Source organism: Micromys minutus, assembly GCF_963924665.1.
Source record: "Micromys minutus genome assembly, chromosome: 22".
Classification (NCBI taxonomy): domain Eukaryota; kingdom Metazoa; phylum Chordata; class Mammalia; order Rodentia; family Muridae; genus Micromys; species Micromys minutus.
Genome location: NC_137957.1, coordinates 9,810,115 through 9,836,048, shown reverse-complemented (window position 1 = coordinate 9,836,048; position 25,934 = coordinate 9,810,115). Strand labels below are relative to the sequence as shown.

The following is a 25,934-nucleotide window of genomic DNA, read 5'->3' as shown; positions in this document are numbered from 1 at the left end:
GGAATGCCAAGGCACTGAGGTGGAGAGGGTGATTGGGAGCAAGTGCACCTTCCTGGAAGAAAGTGGAGTTTGAGGGGGGGATGGAATGGGGTGGGGGAGGGGTTAACATTTTAAATGTAAATATAAAGTGTATCTAAAAAAAAGAACACTAACTATGGTTAATACTCCTCATTTCTAGTAAGCAGCTCAAGCCATTTCTCAAGCTACTCTTTTTCTTTTGAAAAAAAATTAAAAATAGATAAAATTTGAAAAGCATGCCAGTTTTACTTCTGATCAAAAATCCCGGGCTTGGTAAACGAGGTTCTCTAACATCTTCTTTGAAATTTATCAATACTGGGTAATGATGACGGGAAATGAGATTACATAAGAAAAGAAAAAAATGAAAAGAAAATCAAAGCAAAAAAAAAAAAAAAAAAAAGCATGAAGATCAAGAATGCAGCTGAGATGAGGTACTAGGAGAGGTGGGCAGAGATCAGCCCCAAGCTGTGAGAATTAGGCTGTGTTAACCAGCAGTTGTAAGCAAAGCTTATTCAATAACCCTGTCATATTTCCTGTAGTTAAATGGAAAATAAAATACTACAGATATGTGGAGAACACACAACAAGGAAGTGATCTAATTGGAAATAACGTACACACGTGTTGACCTTCTGGGACATGACTGTTACATACAGGATGTAATTTTCCAATCAGTCTTCATTACTTTCATGTTCCCAAAAACTGGGAATAGGGATGTGTTCTTTTTATTGATGGAGAAAAACAGTTATCACCTCCATGTTTATTTTGGAGTCAAATATGAATGACCAAGGATCAGGAACTCAGAGACTGTGTAGCCTGAATGTCCTGTTCTAATGTGGTAAGAGTTTCATAATACTTTATATAGCAGAACAAATACATCCAGGAATTGAGGGTTTTCCCACTTATTTATTTATTTATATTTTTGTGACAGAGTTTCTCTATACAGCCTTGGCTATCCTGTCACCTGCTCTGTAGCCCAGGCTGGGCTCCATCTCACAGAAATCTCTCTGCCTCTGCCTCTGCCTCTGCCTCCTAAGGGCTGGACCAGGACTGTTTGGCAAAGACAATTTTGTAAAATACAGATTCAGGCATGAGGTTTGCAGGTTACTATAGAGTATAGGTATGGCTGTATCAGACCTCAGATGCTGATTTATGATGTTGCTAGCCTTTGAGTTAATGGTGTTAGTAGTCTTAAAGTACATTCTAAAAGGTATTGCTTAATAGTCAAGAAGAGATGTGGGCAATGCATGGTATTAAAAATGCTAATAAGAGCCCAACATTATTTGCTGGAACTGCAGTGTCCCTTTGCTTTATGATCACTGTAATTCTAATCACCCACTTGGCCTAGTAGAATCCTTAAGAAAATTACATCTTTTGATGACAGGGTTGGGGTATGGGGGGTATGGGAGGGATTCAGTTCATACCCTGCAACAGTGTTACAACCCTTTATGGTTAGTGTAGTCCTGTAACTAAATTCTCACAGACTATAGAAGGGTATCTACAGAGAAACTTCTGTATTCATATTAGAGGTGGTTTGCAACAAGAATGGGGGTCTAGTGAACTCACAGGTAAGGCTCAAGATACATTCTCTTCTTTCTTAAAGCACACACGCATTTGTAAACATTTTCTCACTTTAAGAGGTTTGAGATTATAATTACAACATGTCTACCTTTCCTTTGCTTGCTCCAAACACTTCCAAGTAACCCTCTTTTCACTTTCTTCAAATCCATGCCTCCTTATCATTAACTATTAATGCTTACCCACACATGTATGTATGTATGCATGTATGTATGTATGTATGTATGTATGTATGTATGTAGCAATACTCAGTCTGAGCAATGATATTTGCATGTGTGTTTTCAGGGATGATCATCTGGTACAGGATAACCAATTGATGTGATTTTCCCTGGGAAAAACCATTTCTCCCTCTCTCTGAATTCATTAGTGGCATGCAGCATTTTGATGAGGGCTCATGGGCTTTTCTATGCCCATTCTGGGAAGTGTATTGTTATTGCCCAGTTTGTGTTTGGACAATAATGTTGGTATTTGTTTTTGTTTGTTTGTTCATTTGTTTGATTGATTGTTTTGTCTTGCTTTGATTTCTTTTACATTATTAGGTGATATAGTCTCCAAGAAGAATCCCATGATATTTGACTCATAAACTTTCCACTCTGTCCTTTACAAGCCTTACATACAGGCATGTTTGGTAGGTGTATGGGCTCAAAACTCTGCATTTGTTGGTGTGGGTTTTGTGGTGTTATGCTCCTGTTGCCAAATATGGTGTCCTCAACGATGAGTGAAAACTGTATGTATCTGCTCATATGAGAACAGATATTTAGATTGCTCTTAGGGATTATGCTGGTATCGTAGTGATTGTAAGCAACAGCTGTGCAATTGTAATTAATGCCCACATACCATCTCTACACTATAAAGACATGAATATTGGAGAATGCATTTTATTCCACCACTAGCAGTTATTAACTTTCTGATCTCTTGGATGACCTACTGTTTATTCAAAGATGTCTTGCTATGTTTCTGGTTTGGTTAGCTTTTATTATTGTGGGTTAATATTCTTATTGAATTATTGTCTGATAGGACACAAGGAATTATTTCAATTTTAAATATTTGTTGAGTCTTGACTAATCTCTACCTTAGGATTAGAGAAATAGTCTCTCACCTAGCCTGAATTTTATTGTTTAATTTAGACTGGCTAGCTAGCAAACTCCTGTGATCTTTCTGTCTCTGCTTTCACACACACACACACACACACACACACACATTCTGGTACCAGATTGAAGACATTTCTCTGATTTTTGAACATGTCATTTTTATGACAGAATAGTGAAATTTATGAAGCTGCTGACTTTTATTTATAGATATAGATAGGTGAATAATAGACAAGTGACAGTTACTGGATGACATATCAAATTAGACAGATAAATACATAGATACATAGACATATCTATGTATATGATCAATAGATAAAAGATAAAGATAGATGCATACATTGAAACACAGTGAGGCAGACAAAAAGATGGCCCATAGATGAAGAGAGAGACAGATACTTATAAACATATACATATAGCCAAATGGATGAATGATAGATAATAATGATGCAGAGACGAAGGCAAGTGATTATTTACAGAGTACAGAGTATACAGGCAGGATTAGCTTTGGATCTACTTTGTGATCACTTGGTGCTAGATTTTAATTTAATTTCTGGACACCTGTGAACCCCAATACCAGGACTCTGCATATGGTCCTCTTATTCTGCAGAGAGACTTTAGGGTACAGGAATAAACCATACAGTGCACATATGTAACTGCCTGTGGACTGTGTTATCACCATCACACACAGGAACAAACCATACAGTGCACATATATAACTGCATGTTGACTATGTTATCACCACCTCACACAGGAATAAACCATACAATGCACATATGTAACTGCCTGTGAACTATGTTATCACCATCACAGTCTAATATCAGATGAGAATCAAAGATACCAGACTACATTTATGCTGTTGTACTTCTCTCTATATAATATAACCTGAACCCTTAATATTTATTGAATATTAAACAAGAATCTAAGTTCCAGTTCCTGATCTTATGGCTGATTTTTAATCCTTAAGTATATAATAATTAATAAATGTATTATGTCATCTATAAATGAATTATCCTTAAGCACTAATTTTACAAATTATTTTTATTTATTCTTTTCACACACATACACACACACACACACATACACACACTTACAGGAAGAAAGACGTCATAATTTTAATCTCTTTAACAGTCCAATGTCTGGATTTAACAATATATCTGAAAAACTCCTATTCTATAAAACCTCTCTTTTAGTTTTTAGAATATGTATATGTGTTGTTTTAAATTCCATGTAAGTATGGGTCTCTTCTTGTGAATGTATGCTCCTGAGTGCAGGTGAGTCAGGACAAATGTATGAGGTAGCCTGGAGCTGGTGTAAGATTGTTGTAAGCCGCCTATGTCTTTTCAAGAAGAGCAGAAATTGTTTCTGCCATTAACTATCTCCCAGGTGTCCCCAAAGCCTCCATTAAATAAAATACAGTCTTTTAAATAATGCTCTGCATTTGTATGATGTACAACAGAGCGGCAGAAACTCAGAAAGAGGAAAGAAAATGTTATGTTGTCTGCCATGTGCACATCCAACCCTATCATGCATACATGCATATCTAAGTGGGTCTAAGTATGTATAGAGCATAACATTGAAAAATGAGACCAAGAAAAATATATTAAGTGATAAGGACGGACAGATTCTGACAATCAGTCACATGATTTATGAAAAACAAATAGCTAATATTTTGTTTTTAGATTTTTCTACATCATGTGCTTTTATTTGATTTCATGTTGGACAAGTAAAAGAGAACCTAACTGAGAGTAAAATTGCAGTCCCTAAGTGCTGCTCCTGGAGTCTGACTGACCTTTCTAACTGGAAGAAAGCTGAATGAGATGCACAGAGTCTAAGACTGGGGATCATTGAATTGATTGCCACAGTCTAGCTGTTTTCATTTGTAAGGACATCACAGCAATGCGCTTTTTATGAAAAGAATAAATGATAAACATCAATTTTCCATTCACTTCCCCACCTTGCTCTGCAAGATGAGATTTTGTTAAATATGTTCCATTTGAAGGCCCTACTGTATTGCTTCCGGACACGAGAGCTGTGTGTGCTATGTTCCAGTGGGATCAAACATAGGACCTAAAGTGAATAATACCCACTTCTGTCAGCTCTGTTTCTAAACAACTCAATTCTTGGTATCAAATTCATTTTCTTAATGGGAATCTTTCGAGGCAGAAGTTAAATATTCATGTTTCCTTGCTAGTTAATTGAAAAAAAAAACCATGAGATTATGGAGTTATTTTAAGTTGATAGTTTGGATAACACTTTGTAAGGGCTGTTTAAACCTCCATTATTTTACTGTCCGTTAGAACAACAGCTGATGTTCTCTTTGTCTACAGCTACTCCAAAATTCCCTTTGAAAGATTTCTCCAGTGACTTTGCCCACTTATTAAATGGGAGCTAGCAGACTTTTGGCTGATTTCTGATCCATTCCTGTGAATCATCATGTGCCAATCTGGATGATGTGAATTTGAGTATCAGCACATATATATACATATACACACACACACATATATATATACACATACATATATATATATATATATATATATATATATATATATATATATATATACTGATAGATAGACAGAGATTAGACATAGATTAGATATAGATATATATATAGGGATAGGTATATTATATATATAGATTAGATATAGATATAGATATAGATGATATAGATATGGATATGGATATAGATATAGATATAGATTAGAGATAGAGATAGAGATAGAGAGATAGAGATAGAGATAGAGATAGATAGAGATAGAGATAGAGATAGAGATAGAGATAGAGATAGAGATAGAGATAGAGATATAGATGATATATATTCTTGACTCATCTGCAGTTAATTTGGGGATTTTCAGCCTGTGGTGGCAGGGATCTCAGTTCAGAAGAAACTTCAGTGTCCTTTTAATTGAAGGTGCAATTCAACACTTACACCATAAAAACCTCACTCTCGGAAGAATCACTATGTATGTCTTCCAGGAGTAGATAAACTTCCACAAGTTCTAAGTCTATCACTGAGGACATCCAGTGGTGATTGAAAGAGAAAAATGGCAAGAGTGAGTGTTGAGCAGTGAGAGAACTCTCCTGCTCACCCCCTCCCCTGTGGGAAAGGAGAGAAAAATGAAGTACAGCCTCCAGCTGCTGGATGTCCTCAGGACATCAATTAAGCTGTGTACTTCTGAAGTCTGTTTCTGTTCCTCAATTATGTGCAGGATTTTTTTTTTTTTTTTTTGGATACTCATTTGTCGCCCGCTAAATCACATTCCAATTATGCTGAGGAGGATGGCAAGATCAGAAAATGTAGTCTAAGCCTCCCTTGTTAGTTAAAATAATAAATGCCTCACGCGTCATCTCTTCTGATATTTCTATAAATATTGTACTCATTTCATACTGTTTTTGGACTTCAGTCTCAGCGATGCCTTGTCTTCCTCTTGAGTGGCATCGTGTTCAGGATTCTGATTACATACTGTGCCAGGAGGGAAGGCTTCAATAACATATTATAATATGAGATATGAAGACAAGATCAAATATTTAAAGGTTGATTAATTCTAGACTTCAGATCTCACAAAATTATACTTGTATATTCAATCTTGCACGTTGCTCTGGGGTGGATGAAAACATTAATTTTTATGATGAAGACCGATTATTTCCAGAAGAAATGCTCATCCACATTGGGGTCAAACTTACAGATTACCTTAGTAGTCACGATGTTCTGTCAAAACGCTATCCTTAATAACTTAAAAAATTGTATATTCAAATTATGCTAATGTGTAAAAATTATGAGGTTTTTGAAGTTTGTAACTCTTGAAAGGACTACTCTTATGGTAGATAATCCTCAAATGAGATATGAATTCAAGCCATCTCCTGTACCTCAACCACAGAATTTCTTTTCTCCAACAATGAGTCCCTTGATTGGTTGCCCAACACTAAATAGTCAGCCTTGATATCACATACATGTCACACAATGCAAAATAGATGTAGCAGGTCATATTCATGCATCTATGCATGTCTTGATAGAGGTAAGGAAAACTAAAGGGAAAAACAGCCAAGGACTTGAGAGGAAAAGAGGAGAGAAAAGATGAACAGTACAATTGAGTTTTTGAAATTTATAAATTTTCATTTATGTGTATGAGTGTTTTATTTCTCTCTACTTAATCCGTGTGCATCACAAGCACCCAGTGGATATGGAACCCAGAAGAGGATATGAAATCCTGTGTAACTAGAAATAGAGATGATTGCGAATTGCTATGTGAGGGGTAGGAATAATTCTTAGAACTTTGAAAAGAACAGGTTCTTCACATTTGAGGCATCTGTTTATCTGGAGAGATTATTTAATTATATTTTAGTTTAAAATCATGTAATTATATTTCAGTTTCAGAAGAATAAAGACAATAATTTTATGTTCTTCCTGTAAAAATATATTTAATTTTAAAAATGTTTTAAAGGTATAAACAGAAAACATCTTGTTTATTTTTCCTCCACTGGAAACCTGAATTTCAATGGTGGAGTGAGAAATTTAATGTGAGGCTATACATTCATATTTAGAGGGAGGTGGGACACAGAGAGAAGCAAGGAGAGAAAAAGAGGAGAGGGGGAGAGAAAGAAGTAACTTCCTGTTTAAGTAACCTAGAAAATAGGTCTAGTTAGTGTAGATCCTACTAAGTAAATTCATTTGAAGGTTAGAGCCAGGCAAAGAAAACAAAGAAGAAAACATTGCAATGATGACATTTTGGTCCAAACTTCCTGAAACAAACATGGTTTGTGTTTTAAGTGGAAGCCCTCCACAATCCAGCACACACATTCTTTTCAGTGGATTGAATCAGGAGACATCTGAAAGGGTAAGAGCCAGTCTGCCTGGGCAGTTACTGTCTTGCTTCTTTGGAGATGCATTCGTGTCATTTTATGTAAATGGGCACTTTGCCCACACGTATTTACTTGTGCCATATACATGGATGTTCATGGACATTAGAAAAGAAGATCAGATCTCCCGGAACTGAATTTATAAATAGTTTGAAACCATCACGTTGGTGCTGGGCACTGGACCCAGGTTCCCTGCACGATACAAGCGCTCTTCCCTGCTGCACGTTCATCTCAATCTCTCATCACTGGTCTTTGAACCTGACTGAGGCTTATTCCCTACAACTGTGACAAAGTGATTGGGTAGATCAGAAGCACTGTGAAGATGTCCTTTCCAAGGCACTTCAGGGATCTGGTACTGAGGAATTATAACATGAACTTGATGCAGGACTCAAGAAAACCAATGCTCTTTAAATTAGTCTTTTAAATTTATATGTAACATTTAAATAACAATCACTGCCTGTGTAAAGCACTGGGTTGTATGCTAACACTCGACTCATGTGATCATATTTATTACCTGCTATTTCTCACACTTATTTTCTCTGTTAGCACATGGATTTTCTTTCTCTTCGTTGATTTCTCTGCCTTCTAGCCTAGGGTCTACGTTTGTTTAACTTCAAAATGTCAAAAACCATATTCAAACATAAAATATCAATACATTAATTAATTTCAGTGGTATTATATATAGCGTACACATATGTATATGTAAGGGAACAAACGACGAGGAATAGCGGAGATCCAGGGACCCGGGCCTGGTAAGACTGCACTGTGAGTAGCTGTGGCGCAGAGAGGTCTTGACTGAGCTCTTGCTCCTCCACTGGTTCAGGGGAGCAGGAACTCTGCCAGAGGGATTCAGTATCCACCCGGAGGGCCCTTGTGAGCAGAAAAAAATGCACAGGCCATCTGCCACTGGGAACAACAGAGATCCAGGGACACAGAGCAGGTACAGGGGAAAGTAGGGAACCAAAAATAGACAACATGACCAGGTATAATCACAAACAACAAGATGGCAAGCAGAAAGCAAAAGAACTTACCCAAGGGAAACCAAGAAAACCTGGCAACACCAGAAACCATCTCTCCCATTGCAGCAAACAGCAGAATGCCAAACACTCCAGAAAAAGAAGAATGAGACCCGAAATCATACCTCAAGATGATGATAGAGATCCTTAAACAAGAACGGGAGGAAAAGCATAAAGAATCAGAAGCTTTTAAAGAGAAAACAAGAAAAACACTCAAAGACTCAAAGAACTAAAAAAAAAACAGAACCAGAGATGAAGAAATTGAAGAAGGAATTTAAAATGGAAATGGAAACAATAAAGAAAATGCTAAAAGAGACAACCCTGGAGGTAGAAAACCTAAAAAAGAAAGCAGTAGTCACAGATGCAAGCATCTCCAACAGACTACAAGAGATGGAAGAGAGATTCTCAGGGGCTGAAGACAACATTGAAAACATAGCCAAAACATTCAGAGAAGATGCAAAAGCAAAAACCTCATAACCCAAAATATCCAGGAGATCCAGGACACAATGAGAAGATCAAACATAAAGATAATAAGAATAGAAGAGGATGAAGAATATCAACTAAAAGGAACAGTAAATATGTTCAACAAAATTGTAGAAGAAAACTTCCCTACCCTTAAGAATGAGATGACCATGAGCATAAAACAAGCCTACAGAACTCCAAATAGATTGGACCAGAAAAGAAATTCCTCCCGACACATAATAGTCAAAACGCAAAGTGCTCAAAGCAAAGAAAGAATACTAAAAGCAGTAAGGGAAAAAGGTCATGATACATATAAAGGGAGACCAATAAGAATCACACCCGATTTCTCAACAGAGACTATGAAAGCTAGAAGAGCCTGGACAGACATCATGCACACCCTAAGAGAGCACAAGTGCCAGCCCAAGCTGTTATACCCAGCAAAACTATCAATCACCATAGATGGAGAGACCAAGATATTCCAAGACAAAACTAAATTTACACAATATCTGACCACAAACCCAGCAGTACAATGAATTATAAGTGGAAAACCCAATACATGGAGGTAAACTACATTCTAGTAAAAACAAGAAAATACCTAAGCAAGAAAACTAAAAGAGGAAAGACACACAGGCACAATTCTACCTCTAAAAGCAAAAATAGCAGGAAACAGCAACCACTATTCCTTAATATCTGTTAACATAAATGGACTCAATTCCCCAATAAAAAGATATAGTCTATCAGACTGGATAAAAAAGAGAATCCAGTATTTTCTTGCATACAGGAAACTCATCTCAGAGACAAAGACAGACACTATCTCAGAGTAAAAGGTTGGGAAAAATTCTTCCAAGCAAACGGCCCAAAGAAGCAAGCTGGAGTAGCCATTCTAATATTGAATAAAGTAGATTTTCAACCAAAAGTTATCAAGAAAGGTAAGGAAGGACACTTTTTACTCATTACAGGGAAAATTTGTCAGGAGAAACTCTCAAACATTAACATATATGCTCCAAATATAAGAGCAACCATATTCACAAAAGAAACCCTACTAAAGCTCAAAAAATACATTGCACCCCAAACAATAACAGTTGGAGATCTCAACACCCCACTCTCACCAATGGACAGATCATGAAAATGGAAACTGAAAAAGGACACAATGAAGCTAGCAAAGGTTATGAAGCAATTGGAATTAATAGACATCTACAGAACATATCATCCTAAAACCAAAGAATACACCATCTTCTCTGTACCTCACAGCATCTTCTCCAAAATTGACCATATAATCAGTCACAAAGCAAGCCTTAATAAATATAAGAAGATGGAAATACTCTCCTGAATCCTATCAGATCACTATTTTCTAAGGCTGGTCTTTAATAAAAACAAAGAGAAAAAAAGCCCATATAAACATGGAAACTAAACAATACTATATTAAAGGACAGCACGTTCAAAGAAGAAATAAAGAAAAAAATTAAATATTTTCTAGAATTTAATGAAAATGAAAACACAACATACCCAAACATATGGGATGCAATGAAAGCAGTACTGAGAGGAAAACTCTTAGCTCTGAGTGCCTCCAAAAAGAAACTGAGAGAGCATACACTAGCAACTTGACAGCACAATTGAAAATACTAGAACAAAAGGAAGCAGATTACACCCAAGAGGAGTAGAAAGCAAGAAATAATCAGACTCAGAGCAGAAATTGACCAAATGAAACAAAAAGAACCATTGAAAGAATGAACAAAACCAAGAGCTGGTTCTTTGAGAAAATTAACAAGATTGATAATCCATTAGCCAGACTAACTAGAGGGCAAAGAGAGATTATCCAAATTAATAGAATCAGAAATGAAAGAGGAGACATAACAACTGAAACTGAGGATATTCAAGAAATCATCAGATCCTACTACAAAACCCTATACTCAGCAAAGCTGGAAAATCTGGAGGAAATGGATGAATTCCTAGGCTGATACCAGATACTAAAGATAAACCAGGACCAGGTAAACCATCTAAATAATCCCATAACACCTAAAGATATAGAAGCAGTTATCAAAAGATTCCAAACCAAAAAAAGTTCAGGTCCAAATGGTTTCAGTGCAGAATTCTATCAGACATTTCTTGATAACCTAATACCAATACTCTCCAAATTATTCCACAAAATAGAGTCAGATGGAACACTACCTAACTAATTTTTCGAGGCCACAAAAATCTTCATTCCTAAACCACAAAAAGACCTTACAAGGAAAGAAAACTTTAGAACAATCTCACTTATGAACATTGATGCAATACTCAAAAAAATCCTTGCAAACCGAATCCAAGAATACATCAAAACGATTATTTGCCATGATCAAGTAGGCTTCATCCCTGGGATGCATGGATGGTTAATATACAAAAATCCGGGAAAGGCGGTTCGTACAGGCTGAGCAACTGTGACCTGGAACAGATCTTAGGAACTTCTGTTCCCACCCGGAGACGACTTCAGGACACAGAGCAGAGCCTGGCCCAACAGCCAGCCGGAAAGGCGGCTCGTACAGGCTGAGAAACTGCGACCTGGAACAGATCTTAGGAACTTCTGTTCCCACCTGGAGACGACTTCAGGACGCAGAGCGGAGCCTGGCCCAACTGCCAGCCGGAAAGGCGGCTGGTACAGGCTGAGCAACTGGTGAGTGGAAGACCTAGGCTGCGGGGGAGCAGAGGGATCTCTGCGGAGTGCACACAGAAAGGGCACCCCCTGCCCTGACCTGCCCTGGCCTCCCCGATCCAGTGACCGGGAACAGATCTTAGGAATTTCTGTTCCCACCCTGAGACTACTTCAGGACACAGAGCAGAGCCTGGCCCACCTGCCAGCCGGAAAGGTGGCTCGGAGAGGCTGAGCATCTGTGACAAGGAACAGATCTTAGGAACGTCTGTTCCCACCCGGAGGCAACTTCAGTATGCAGAGCGGAGCCTGGCCCAGCTGCCACCCGGAACCTGGGCTGCCGGGGAGTAGAGAGATCTCTGTGGAGTGCACACGGAAAGTGTACCAGGGACACAGACCAGATACAAGGGAAAGGCAAGAACATATCACTGACAACAAAATGGCAAGAGGAAAGAGAAAGAGTATATCCCAAGGAAACCAAGACAATCTAGCAACACCAGAACCCAGCTCTCCGATAGTAGCAAACATCGGAATTCCAAACACTCCAGAGAAAGAAGACACAGACCTGAAATCATGCCTCAAGACGCTGATAGAGTTACTTAAACAAGAAAGGGAGGAAAAGCAAAAAGATTCAGAAGCTTTTAAAGAAGAAACAAGAAAAACACTCAAAGAACTCAAAGAACAAGACGAAAACAGAACCAAAGAAATAAAGGAATGGAAGAGGGAAATTAAAACAGAAATTGACACAATAAAGAAAGCGCTAAAAGAGATAACCCTAGAGTCAGAACACCAAAAAAAGAAATCAGGAGTCACAGAAGCAAGCATTTCCAACAGATTACAAGAGATCGAGGAGAGAATCTCGGGGGCAGAAGACAACATTGCAAACATAGACAAAACAGCCAGAGAAGATGCAAAAAACAAAAAGCTCCTAACCCAAAATGTCCAGGAAATACAAGACACAATGAGAAGACCGAACATAAGGATAATAGGAATAGAAGAGGGAGAAGAGTATCAACTAAGAGGCACAGTAAATATCTTCAACAAAATCATAGAAGAAAACTTCCCTACCCTCAAGAATGAGATGACCACGAGCATAAAAGAAGCCTTCAGAACTCCAAATATGTTGGACCAGAAAAGAAATACCTCCCGACACAAAATAGTAAAAACATCAAGTGCCCAAAGTAAAGAAAGAATACTAAAAGCAGTAAGGGAAAAAGGTCAGGTAACATATAAAGGCAGACCAATCAGACTCACACCCGATTTCTCAACAGAGACTATGAAAGCTAGAAGAGCCTGGACAGACATCATGCACTCCTTAAGAGAGCACAAGTGCCAGCCCAAGCTGCTATACCCAGCAAAACTATCAATCACCATCGATGAAGAGACAACGATATTTCAAGACAAATCAAAATTCACACAATATCTGACCACAAACCCAGCACTACAACGAATTATAGGTGGAAAACCCAATACAAGGAGGGAAAATACAGCCTAGTAAAAACAAGAAAACTCCTAAACAAGAAAACTAAAAGAAGAAAAAAACACAGACACAACTCAACCCAAAAAAGCAAAAATGGCAGGAAACAGAAACAATTATTCCTTGATATCTATTAACATAAATGGTCTCAACTCCCCAATAAAGAGACATAGACTATCAGACTGGATACATAAACAAAATCCAGCCTTTTGCTGCATACAGGAAACTCATCTCAGAGACAGAGACAGACACTATCTCTGAGTAAAAGGGTGGGAAAAAAACTTCCAAGCAAACAGCTCCAAGAAGCAAGCTGGCGTGGCTATTCTAATATCGAATAAAGTAAACTTCCAACCAAAAGTTATCAAAAAAGATAAAGAAGGACACTTTTTACTCATTACCGGAGAAATCTGTCAGGAGGAACTCTCAATCCTTAACATATATGCTCCAAATAAAAAATCACCCACATTCATAAAAGAAACTCTACTAAAGCTCAAAAAATTCATTTCACCCCACACAATAATAGTGGGAGACTTTAACACCCCACTCTGACCAATGGACAGATCAGGGAAACAGAAACTGAACAAGGACACTGCAAAACTAGCAGAGACTTTGAACCAACTAGAATTAATAGATATATACAGAACATACTATCCTAAAGTAAAAGAATACACCTTCTTCTCACCACCCCATGGCACCTTCTCGAAAATTGACCACATAATTGGACACAGGACGAGCCTTCATCGATATAAGAAGATTGAAATACTCCCATGCATCCTCTCAGATCACCATGGTCTACGGCTGGTTTTTAACAACAACAAAGACAACAAAATGCCCACATACACATGGAAACTAAACAACGCTCTGTTAAAGGATAGCAGGGTCAAAGAAGAAATAAAGAAAGAAATTAAGGACTTTCTAGAATTCAACGGAAATGATAACACAACATACCCAAACCTATGGGATGCAATGAAAGCAGTATTGAGAGGAAAACTCATTGCCCTAAGTGCTCCCAAGAAGAAACTGGAGAGAGCTCACATCAGCAACCTGACAGCACAGCTAAAAGCCCTAGAACAAAAGGAAGCAGATATACCCGAAAAGAGTAGACGGCAAGAAATAATCAAAATTAGGGCAGAAATAGACCAAATAGAAACAGAAAAAACCATTGACAAAATCAACAAAACAAAGAGTTGGTTCTTTGAGAAAATCAACAAGATTGATAAACCCCTAGCCAGACTAACTAAAGGGCAAAGAGAGAGTATCCAAATTAACAAATTCAGAAAGGAAAGTGGTGACATAACAACTGAAACTAAGGAAATTCAAGAAATCATCAGATCCTACTACAAAAACTTATACTCCACAAAATTGGAAAATCTGAAGAAAATGGACGAATTCCTAGACAGATACAAGGTCCCAAAGTTTAAACAGGACCAAGTAAACCATCTAAATAACCCTATAACACCTAAAGAAATAGAAGAAGTCATCAAAAGCCTCCCAACCAAAAAAAGCCTAGGTCCAGACGGGTTCAGTACAGAATTTTATCAGACATTTATTGGGGATATAACACCAATATTCGCCAAACTATTCCAAAAGATAGAATCAGATGGAATATTACCCAACTCATTTTTTGAGGCTACAATAACCCTCGTACCTAAGCCACACAAAGACCCTACAAGGAAAGAGAACTTCAGACCAATCTCACTTATGAACATTGATGCAAAAATACTCAACAAAATCCTTGCAAACCGAATCCAAGAACACATCAAAACCATCATTCATCATGACCAAGCAGGCTTCATCCCTGGGATGCAGGGATGGTTTAACATAAGGAAATCCATCAATGTAATCCACCATATAAACAAACTTAAAGACCAAAATCACATGGTCATCTCACTAGACGCTGAGAAAGCATTCGACAAAATCCAACACCCCTTCATGTTAAAAGTCCTGGAAAGAACAGGAATCCTAGGCCCATATTTAAACATAATAAAAGCAATATACAGCAAACCAACAGCCAACATCAAACTTAATGGCGAGAAACTTGAAGCAATCCCACTAAAATCAGGGACTCGACAAGGCTGCCCACTATCTCCCTACCTATTCAACATAGTACTGGAAGTCCTGGCTGGAGCAATTAGACAGCAAAAGGAGATCAAGGGGATACAAATCGGAAAGGAAGAGATAAAAACATCACTCTTTGCCGATGACATGATAGTGTACTTGAGTGACCCCAAAAATTCCACCAGAGAACTCCTACAGCTGATAAACAAGTTCAGCAAATTGGCCGGATACAAAATTAACTCAAACAAATCAGTAGCCTTCCTATACTCAAAGGACAAACATGTGGAGAAAGAAATTAGGGAAAAGGTACCCTTCACAATCGTTACAAAAACTATGAAATACCTTGGTGTGACTCTAACTAAGCAAGTGAAGGACCTGTACTACAAGAACTTCAAACCTCTAAAGAAAGAAATTGAGGAGGATCTCAGAAAATGGAAAGATCTCCCATGCTCATGGATTGGAAAGATCAACATCTTAAAAATGGCCATCCTACCAAAATCAATCTACAGATTCAATGCAATCCCCATCAAAATTCCAACCCAGTTCTTCATGGAATTGGAAAGATCAATGTGCAATTTCATATGGAATAACAAAAGACCTAGAATAGCGAAATCCATCCTAAACAACAAAAACACATCTGCGGGAATCATTATCCCTGACCTCAAGCTATATTACAAGGCAATTGTGCTGAAAACTGCATGGTACTGGTACAGAAATAGGCAAGTGGATCAATGGAATAGAATAGAAGATCCAGAAATGAGCCCTCATGTATATGGTCACCTGATTTTTGACAAAGGAACAGTAAACATTCAATAGAAAAAGGACAGCCTATTCAACAAATGGTGCTGGTCCAACTGGCACTCAACATGCAAAAGAATGAAAATAGACCCGTTCTTATCTCCTTGTACAAAGCTCAAGTGTAAGTGGATTAAAGATCTCCACATTAAACCAAATACACTGGAACTATTAGATGAGAAAGTAGGGCAAACCTTAGAACACATACGCACAGGAGAAAATTTCTTGAACAAAACACCAATGGCTCAAGCTCTAAGGTCAAAGATTAACAAATGGGACTTAATGAGATTGCAAAGTTTCTGTAAGGCTAAGGACATCGTCAAGAAAACAAAACGGCAACCAACAGAATGGGAAAAGATCTTTACCAACACCACATCAGATAGAGGCCTAATATCCAAGGTGTACAAGGAACTCAAAAAGCTAGACACCAGAGAATCAAATACCCCTATTAAAAAATGGGGTACAGAGCTAAACAAATCATTTTCAGTTGAGGAACACCGAATGGCCAAAAAACATCTGAGGAAGTGCTTGACATCCTTAGCCATCAGGGAAATGCAAATCAAAACAACCCTAAGATTCCACCTCACACCAGTCAGATTGGCCAAGATCCAAAACTCAGATGACAGCAGATGCTGGCGAGGCTGCGGAGAAATAGGAACACTTCTCCACTGTTGGTGGGGTTGCAAGCTAATACAACCACTCTGGAAATCTGTCTGGCGATACCTCAGAAAATTGGATATAGTACTACCTGAAGACCCAGCTATTCCACTTCTGGGCATATACCCCAGAGACACTTCAATACACAACAAAGATATATGCACCACAATGTTCATAGCAGCTCTATTTATAATAGCCAGAAGCTGGAAGGAACCCAGATGTCCTTCAGAAGACGAATGGATACAAAAATTGTGGTACATATACACAATGGAATACTACTCAGCCACCAGAAACAATGACTTAACCAAATTCTTAAGAAAATGGCTGCATCTAGAGAATATCATCCTGAGTGAGATAACCCAGTCACAAAAGAACAGACATAATATGCAGTCACTGATAGTGGGATGCTAACCCCAGAGGCTTGCACTCCCCCAGAAACAACTCACAGACTGTATGAAGTCCAAGAAATAAAGAAAACAAAAAATATACATATATTCACAAAACAAGAAGACTTTGACTATTTCCATGTTGCGTTTTGTTTTGCATGTACTTTACGCTTATTGCAACTAGTTCGTTTTCAATGCATACTGTCAAGCCCTTGAAAAAAATCAAGTACTGACTAAAAAACATATTCACATGGTTTTATGTAAAATTTATTTTAATGTCTGAAAAAACAGTACTGACAAAAATGTATAATTTTAAGCAAAAAATGTTTAAAATCTTTACATTTATCTTTGTTTTGCAAAATAAAGTCGTTTAAAAAAAATATACAAAAATCCATCAATGTAATCCACCATATAAATAAACTCAAAGAAAAAAGCCACATGGCCATTTTACTAGATGCTGAGAAAGCATTTGACAACATTCAACAGCCCTTAATGTTAGAAGTCTTAGAAAGAACAGAAATCCAAGACCTACACCTAAATATAATAAAAGCAATATACAACAAACAATAGCCAACATCAAACTTAATGGTGAGAAACTTGAAGCAATCCCACTAAAATTATGGACTCGACAAGGCTGCCCACTCTCCCCCTACCTATTCTACATAGTACTGGAAATTCTGGCCTGAGCAATTAGACAGCAAAAGTAAATCAAAAGGATACAAATTGGAACGGAAGAAGTAAAAACATCACTGTTTGCAGATGACATGATAGTGTACTTAATTGACCCCAAAATTCCACCAGAGAATTTCTACAGCTGATTATCAAGTTAAACAAAGTTACTGGATATAAAATTAACTCAAAGAAAACAGTAGCCTTCCTCTACTCAAAGAACAAACATACTGAGAAAAATATTATGGAAAAGATACCTTTCACAATAGTCACAAACAGTATGAAATTCCTTGGTGTGACTCTAACTAAGCAAGTGAAGGACCTCTTTGACAAGATGTTCAAATCTCTAAAGAAGGAAATCGTGGAAGATCTCAGAAGATGGAAAGATCTCCCATGCTCATGGATTGGAAGGATCAACATTGTAAAAATGGCCATCTTACCAAAAGCAATCTACAGATTCAATGCAATCCTCATCAAAATTCCAACCCAATTCTTCAATAGAGTTGGAAAGAGCAATGTGCAATTTCATCTGGAATAACAAAAGACCTAGAATAGTGAAATCCATCTCCAACAATCAGAAAACATCTGCGGGATGTGGAGAAAGAGGAACACTTCTTCACTGTTGGTGGGGTTGTAAACTGCTACAACCACTTTTGAAATCACTCTGGCAATTCCTCAGAAAACTAGACATAGTACTACCTGAAGACCCAGTTATTCCACTTTTCGGCATATATCCCAGAGAAGCTTCAACATACAACAAAGACACATGCATCACAATGTTCATAGCAGACCTCTTCATAATATCCAGAAGCTGGAAAGAACCCAGTTGTCCTTCAGTAGATGAATGGATACAAAAATTGTGGTATATTTACACAATGAAGTACTACTCAGCTATCGGAAACAATGACTTTATGAAATTCTGAAGAAATTGGATGCATCTAGAGAATATCATCCTGAGTGAGATAACCCAGTCACAAAAGAACAGACATAATATGCAGTCACTGATAATCGCATACTAACCCCAGAAAGCTCTGAACATCCCAGAAACAACTCACAGACTTTATGAAATTCAAGAAAAAACAATGTCCAGAAAAAAAAAGAAAAACCGTTATGCTTAATCTTTACACATCAAAAACTTTGACTGTTTCCAGGTTACATCTTGTTTTACATGTACTTTATGCTCATTGTAACTAGTAAGATTTTAATGCTTAGTATCAAACCTTAAAAAAATCAAGTACTGACAAAAATTCATTCATATTCTTTTATGCAAAAATGCTTAAAATCTGTACATTTATCTTTGTTTTTTTAAAATAAAGTTCTTCAATTAAAAATATTTAAAAAATAAGGGAACACACACACCACGTATTAGTGGACAACAGGAACAAGGGACAGTGATGAGTAATGAGATCACAAAGCTCAATGCCATAAATGCATCAAAATGTTATAAATAAATAAATAAATTTATTTCTGGTGTTCACAGATTAGACCATGTGGGGTTCTTGGAGAGGATCCAAGTTTAAATCCAGCACATATATCTTGACCTCTGACTCAGCTACAGAGGATTCCATTGCCTTCTTCTGACCTACAAGTGCATCAAGAACATCCATTATGCATGCATATATATATATGTATATATATATGTATATATATATGTATATATATATGTATATATATATATATATGTATATATATATATATACATATATATATATATATATATATACATATATAGTCAAAACACCCACAGACATAAAACTAAATAAATCATTCCAATGAAGTAGAAACCGACTGAACAATGGTGAAATGATTCCACAGAAAAGTAAAGTTGCCACGAACCTTTACAACCCTAGCTGAATTCTCCATATGGTAGAAGGGAAAAAGTGAGTGTTCTAAATCACTGTGTTACTTACACACACACACACCATGACTTATGTGCTCACAAACAGAGTAGATAATGAGGAAGAGGCTTTAAAAACCACTTCTTGTTTCTTAATCATTGATTTACAAGAAATGCCCAAACTAGCAAAAAAAAAAAAAAAATATCAGTCATTAAAGATTTGAAGATCACATGACCCTCTGTGAGAAGCTACATTTATTCAGTCGGGGGATGTACTTCATTTGGACTAGTACTTGTTTTCATGAATCAGTGGGTTCATTTAGCAAGTTACACGTACAAGGGAGGTACAGGCAGGAGGATCTTCAGTCTGAAGTCTTCTTCTCTTTCATGGGTTGTTCCTGTTGAGAAAAGAAAAAGAAAGTGAATGGTATTTTCATCAGTTACAATAATCTTGAAATAAAACTGACTTCTGTTTTCTCATTTTATCTATAATAATTTATTTTTATTTTGCATAGCCTAATCTCTGGTACTAGGATGTTTACCACAAAGCTTTTCAATAGAAACAGCATCAATCAGCCAGGGTCAATTTTGTGTTATTTGTGCAACTGCATCTTGTCCTCAGCTGAGAAGGAGTGATCTGCTGAGGAATTTGGGTGTTTGAATGTTGGCCTTGGTTTAAAGATACTGGGATTAATCATCTTAGGTACAGGACAGCAAAGGAGACAAAAATCAAGAGAGAGAGAAAACACAAAGCTAAGATCAATTTTCAAAAACAAAAAATTAAAAAAAAAAAATTTCCCCAGAAGGAATGGGCTACAGGAAATTCCATCCTTGATAGCTCCAAAGATCTTATAAATTTATGTCTTTAGAAGCCATAAACTCTTCTGTTGAAATTTTAAATTCCTTTTAAATATGGAAACACATTCATTTATTTGTTATTTATTTTATTATTTTTCTAATAGTTCAAAATTGGGAACAAAAATTTAAGATACAACTCCGCTCTGTTTTTCTGCCCATTTTATAACAATCCAAGTAAAGTGCAAAGTGTCCTGTTTAGGACATGCACTGGAGACAACTCTAAGTCATCTTGTGATACCATAGAAAAGCAATACCATACCTAATTCAATTAGATAAGGCTGCTGTCCGGATTTATCTAGTTGTTGTAATTTAATCAGAGCTAAATGAGATCATTATTTAATTAAAATGGAGACTAATTAATTGTTCCAATTGTTGTTTCTATGAAAGGCAAGATTTCTTAACAAACTTCCTTTGATGAAATGAGATCATTCTGTACAATGCCAAAAGACCAGTCCCGGGAATTAGACTCCCTTACAATACACAACATGCTAGTTTAAATAAACACACAATATTTAAGAGAAAATATTTGCTTTGAAGCTGGCCAAAAGTAATGTGACTTTAAATAGGAAAAAAAAAAAAAAAAAAAAAAAAAAACGAGGAACTTAAACAATAGCAAAAAAAATCAAGCAATAAATGTTTCCATCTTAAATTTTGAACCAAAATGATGGTACTTTTCACAGGCATTGTTTCTGATTTAATGTTATGATATCTCTGTGGTTTGACTAGATTGCTCTTTTTTGCTGTGGGGCCCTGCTGCTCTTGATGCCTTTTCCTGGACAGCTGGGTTAACTGGTTAGTCAATGAAATTTCCAATTTCTTCTGTCCAGGGAAAGGGTGCAAACTGAGGAGGTGACTTAGCTGGGGAGCTGGGCTTGGAATCTTAAGCAAAAGCTATCTGACTCTTTCATGCTGTTTGCAAGCCAACGTGTAGCAATGCTCGAAACGATAGCTTTCTTAATGTTTCTTACGGTTCTTCTTCTACCTCATGGGAAAGAGCTGATGCTGTTTATAAAATCTACTAGGGAAGGATAAATATCTCCTTCCTTCTAGCCACATCTCATCATCTCTTCAGTCGCCTTTCCTGCCCTGTGAGGACACCGGGCTTTCCGTGTTTCATGGATATCAGAGCCACTGAGAGAAACAAGGCCTAGACAGGAGTTGTTCTTTTTCTGATGCACACACAAGCTTCACCCTTGCACTTCAGTGGAGATGTGGTGGCCTTCCATGAACATAGCTCAGTAACATAAACATTCGCAGACTGTCAATAAGAAAGTTGAGGATCGATTCAATAATTTAAAGGCATGGTTGGACCGTGTTCCTCTGAGCATTTTTTTCTCACCTGTTCCTGGTATCTAAAGAGGAACTGGCAAGGAAAGACAATTCTTAAAATAGTTGATAGTGACAGAATTTATGAACTGACCACAGGGAAAGTTCTTTTCATGTTGCTGGCTTTCCAGTTACTAACTTCCTATGTGATCTGTAGTTACACTCTTCACAGAAGCATCACCTGTTGGCTTAGAACTTCTTCACCAGAGACTAGATTGGTTTTCATGCCAACTTGTCATAAATTAGAATTGCCTGCTTAGGAACCTTGGCTGTCTGACTGTTCAGATTGCTGTTACGGGCACAGAAGACCTACAGCAACAGTAGGAAGAAGCTTAGTTAGACATCTAGGTAAAAATAAAAAAGCTAGGAAAAGGATTATTGCCTTTTGCTCGCCTGGTCTTTTCTTTGGCTTCCCAGTCTGTGTACCCCATTTCTGCTGCTGCAGCTTTGGCCCGTTATTTTGAGAAATGGCGTTGTAAGCTTCCACATGGACCAGCAGCCCTATAGGAAACTGCCGAGTTTCGTGGACCATATCAGGGTTGTGAAGGCATATAGCCTTGTGCTCTGAGTTATAACCGGGTTGTCCATTTCCTCAGTGAGTGACAGCTACTGTCAGCTGACTCCAGAACTCTGAAGGTTCTAATCTTAGCACCCGCACAGTGGCTCACACCTATGTGTAAATCTAGTTCAAGGGTATTTGACTTGTTTTCTTGGCCTCCAGGCACATACCTGGTACATAGACACACATGCAGATGAACACTCTTACTGAGAACACTAAAAAAAATTGTTTAAAAAGTCAAATATTTGGAAGTGTTTGCTCAGAAAAATCCACCTGTAATATCCATTATTGTCTGAACACTGAAATGGAATAATTAATAATACTCATGTTATTTGCTATGTCAATCTCCTGCAGCAAATGAGTTATTAGATCAGTCAAACTCCTTAGATCATTTTACTGAGCTGAAAAAGCACAATGGGCTAGATTGGAGCCAAGCACACAGCGTGGTTTGATTCTTCCTTCTATGAACTCACACTTGTACTCACGTATTACACACAGAGACCCCACACACATGCACACACCACACCACCCCATACACACACACACACACACACACACACACACACTCACACCACACCACCCCATACACACACACACACACACACACACACACACACACACACACACACACTCACACACATACAAAAATGCCTCATGATTTTATGGACCATGTTTAAAACTCTAAATGTATTATTTCCAAGTACTCACAGAACACATAAGACTTTTTACATTTCATAAGAGAAATACTAGTGTGCAATTTTTAACTGTTTACTTGGTTGGTGACTTTTTATATTCATGAGTAAATTCAAGTTCAGGAGCCAAGTCGGTCCTTTTAGAAGGACTGGCTTCCAGTGCTCAGGACCCTGTGGTAGTGGTGACACTTTCAGAAATGTTCTCATTTCCTACTAATAATAAAGTTGCATACATTAAGACTCTGCACACTGTCCTAATTTTAATGCTCTTTAATGGTAAAAATGCAGTTAATCAGCCACTCTTAGAAGAATCCAAGTTTTACAGCAATAAGTACAAATAATCAGGAAAGGTGAGCAAGGACCTTTGCCCATTTGCGGAGCTGTGTGCAGATTACCCTTAAGCAGTCATATAGGCTGGGAAGACCACCTTCCCTGTCTCCTGGTGCTCAGGTAATAGGTAACTCTGGGACTTTTATACTTCTTGCTGTGCAGCGTCTTGATATAGTCATGAAAATAATCCTGTTTAAATGAATAAGTGTATTTACCTAAGACACTTAGGGAATGTTCACAAGCAGCAACAGGTATAGAATTGCCAGGTTAGTGTTTGAGTGTTTGTCCAACCAACAGTGTGGCCCACGTGTGAATGAGCGACAGACAGACTTATTGGTGAGTAGCATAGCATCCAGTTAATATATCAGAAGGGGAAATAAACACGCACGAATGGTCCTGGTCTTGACACTCAACTTGAGATGTCTGTATTCTTTTCCAATTCTCCAGGACATTGCTAAACCTTTGCTTTGTTTAGAGAGCTAATTCTGTGTTTGCTAATGAATCTAAATTTTGTATATAAAACATAGATATTATTCTCTCATTGAAAGTAATGTTAATGGAAGAATATCTGCATCTATTGTCTCTATTTTGATGTAAATTTATCTGATATTAAAGCTCTAATATATTCTTTTATTTAATATATTTTTGGTATAATCTAACCTAAAGTTGGGGTCTCATGTATTTAGTGTTTATTACATACATGCATGTTCCATTGTTTGTTTTTGTTTTTTCTTGGAAATTTGCTAAAAATTAATTCTTTTTTATTTTAAAATTTTATTTCTGCAAAGCCAATCAATAAGTGTTGGAAGGAAAATGTGTAAAAGTGATCCTCGCATATTTGGGAACTTAAGCAAGCACTTAAAAGTTTTGAGAAAATGACATGACAGTTGAGTCAGAGGCAATAGCCAGCAATGTGTGTTTTAAAACAATGATGTCCCTTCTTAAGCAACATTCCTTTTTTCCTTAATAGCCACAATATGGTACAGTACGCAGCAGCTCACATGGAAGTGCTAGAATCAGAGGGTAAAGAACGCTAGAAGCCATCCCACTTACATTTCCTACTATACAATGCCTTTTTGGTGCTGGACAAATCAAGCATCCATGTAGCAATACATTCAATAGAAGTAACTCATACTTGGGGTTTAAGATCCTTGCCCTCCAGTTCCGATGTCATGATATCTGACTCTTCCTTATTGTAAATATCATAGGCCATCTGCCATATCTGTATGATGTTATCTTCAGACACAGAGCAAATGACCCGAGGTTCACTGGGGTTCCAACTGAAGTCAGAAATCTTGGCAGTGTGTACTCTGGGAATAAACAGGGGCTCTGGAGGCCCATCTTCTGCATCTTCTGCTGATTGGTCTCCAGTTTTACTTAAATCCCACACACCCAGGCGGCAATCAGTGCCACTTGAAGCCAGAATAGATTCATTACATGGAGACCAGTGGACCTGAAAATGTTCATTCTTATGGAGTTTCAGTTTCAGATTACGCAGGTCCCATAAAGCTACAGTCTTACCTGCAGAGCCAGCTGCTAGAATGAACTCGCTGGAGGGATTGGATGAGAGGCAGCGGACCTCCGTGGTGTGTGCACCCACCAAATGGCTCGGCTTAGGAGTGGTGTTGAATCTGGTGTTCAACCTCCTAAGTTTCTAATCATCAGCAACAGATCCAAACAAGGACTCATGCAGCAGATGCCAGGCTGCATCCTCTACACCAGCTGAGTGGCCAGTAAAAATCCACAATTTTTCCTTCCTTTGGTCCTGCATTTATATGCCACCGGCAGACAGTACGGTCATCAGATGCACTCTGGATGTCTACTCAAATTAGAATTCCAGGAACGACCAAAGCCTTTCTTTTGGTGACCTCTTCATCTAAGATCAGGATTTCTTTCTCCACTTGGATCCGGTTTTGCAGGGTGTTTTGTATAGCCAAAAGCCAAAGCCTCGGATGATGGTGTTTTGTGGCAATGATTTGAGGATTCTGTGGCATATAAAGAGCGCGACTTGCTTCTCCCTCATGATTAATGTAAATTTCACATTCGATGGTTCCTGTTACCGAACCAAAGTCACCAAATGCTCCCTTGTCACTGTCACAGTGGGAAGCATCAAACTGTGCATCACCACTGGAAATATGAACTCGAGCAACCACCAGATGATTCTGCTCACAGATGTATGAGGGCCCAGCACTAGCCCATGGAAGGCGTGATCTTGTCCTTCTGGTTTAGTCATTTCAGGAGGCCACTGAAGAGCATGGGCCAGAACCAGGTCATACAGAAATGCTGTATTCTTCCAGATTTTATATTCTTCGTTGATGACACGTTCCTCCACAGCATCTTCAAACATCTCTTTACACGCCATCTTTCATCTTGCGTCATGTCCTTCATCCCGCTTTGCTGCCTCGGATTTCTCTCGCTAGTCAAGAGCAACCCAATTGATCGCAGGCACTCCTGCCTTTCCCAGACTCGTCACGCACTCCTAGCTCGGAATGCCTGAGTTTGGTCTGGCTTTCGGGTGGTCCCCAGACACCCCATTTTCTCTTCTGTCTCCTTCCCGCTTGCGAGTAGGGAGGTCTCAAAAATTAATTTCTTAATACGGGTAATTCTTAAACTGGGAAACTTATGATTTCCTGAACTGTATGGTC

General features: G+C 37.9%; 1 pseudogene across 1 annotated transcript; it reads right to left on the bottom strand.

Annotated features, from left to right (window-relative positions):
- Nucleotides 1–24,418: 24,418 nt before the first annotated feature.
- On the bottom strand, nucleotides 24,419–25,651 carry LOC308435294 (histone-binding protein RBBP7-like; annotated as a pseudogene). The gene has a single exon. The product of its transcript is annotated as a histone-binding protein RBBP7-like (transcript).
- Nucleotides 25,652–25,934: the final 283 nt, after the last annotated feature.